Source organism: Tupaia chinensis, unplaced genomic scaffold (genome assembly GCF_000334495.1).
Source record: "Tupaia chinensis unplaced genomic scaffold, TupChi_1.0 Scaffold000627_1, whole genome shotgun sequence".
Classification (NCBI taxonomy): Eukaryota; Metazoa; Chordata; class Mammalia; order Scandentia; family Tupaiidae; genus Tupaia; species Tupaia belangeri.
This window is the reverse complement of record NW_006160147.1, coordinates 8,679,320-8,680,577: the sequence shown is the minus strand read 5'-3', so window position 1 is coordinate 8,680,577 and position 1,258 is coordinate 8,679,320. Positions and strand designations below refer to the sequence as shown.

Genomic DNA, 1,258 nt, shown 5'->3' with positions numbered 1-1,258 from the left:
ATTACTATAAATTTAGAAATAGTGTCTTCAGGGTGCCAGTGGCCTAGTGATTAAAAGAGCTGGACCTCACACAGCCCACCACCCCCAGCTTAAAAATAAACACCTGGGGGCCAGCAGGTGGCCTGGTGGTTAGGGCACTGGACATTCCCACATGGTGGACCACAGTTCAAGTTCCAGACCTGGTGGCTTTCTCTCTCTCTCTCTCTGTCATCAAGTTAAAAATAAATTAATGAATAAATAAAATGAATATGAAAATGAATAAATGAAATAATTCTTTAAAAAAAAATAAGCAGCTGGTGTGAGTGCACGTGCCCCAAATCAGCACAGGTTGGAGAGAGAGAAGCCCTGATGGGGGAGGGGGGGTGCTTTCTCCCTTCCCCTCTCCTTGTCTCTGTCTGTTTCTTTCTCTCTCTGTGTCTCTGGCAAGAGTAGCCATCCTCCTGCAAATTAAAAAAGGGAAGAAAGAAGTCTCTCTAGAACACCCGATAAGCACATAGTCCCCTCACATTAGCGTTAATTGACTCTCTTAGGTCAGAACCGTCTTATCCCATACTCGCTGGCAACTGGAGACAGCCAGTGAGACAGGAGGGAAAAGCCATAGGACGATGGACGACGAGTGGAAGAGGGGAAAAAAATCATTCTTCAAAGTCCAGTACAAAAGCCACCCCCTCTCCACGAGGCCTCCCCTCGCCTCTCATCCCCATGTGTTCTACACTGAAGAGGTCCCAGCTCGGAACAGGAGTGCATTCGTGAATGAGAAATACAACCCTGAGCAGCACAGAAACAATGGCCTCACCCCCACACAAGGCCGGGCACGGAGGAGGCCAACTCCCCCAGTCCCACGGCCCTCATCGGAGCAGCAGGACATTCCTTAACACTGACGTCTCCAGCACCTTCAGTGAGGATCGGAGGAGGGTTTTCTCCTGCGTTAAGACGGGGCCACCTGGAGGCTGGCCTCAGAAGAGATGAGGGAAACAGCTGCAACAGTAGAAAGCGAGATATCTAACTTTTGGGGGTCCTTGGGATTGCAGCGGTCAGACAGGCGCACCTCTCACACTGCCAAGGGGACCAGAGTTCGCGATCCCCCTGCAGCAGTGCTGCAAACTGGCGAGGACGCCAAGGCCGGAGGACACAAGCAGAGGCCGGGTGGACTTGGCTGGGCGGGCTGGTCCGCGATCCCGGCGCCCGAATCCCGCCTTCGCCCCGGCGCGGGGCGCGCGCCAACGCCGCCGCCTTTGTCTGCTCCGCGGGGCCGGGC

At 54.0% G+C, this 1,258-nt stretch overlaps 1 pseudogene; it reads left to right on the top strand.

The window, feature by feature from the left end:
* Positions 1–605: 605 nt before the first annotated feature.
* Positions 606–1,258, top strand: part of LOC102487340 (spliceosome-associated protein CWC15 homolog) — a 6,371-nt pseudogene continuing 5,718 nt past the window's right edge.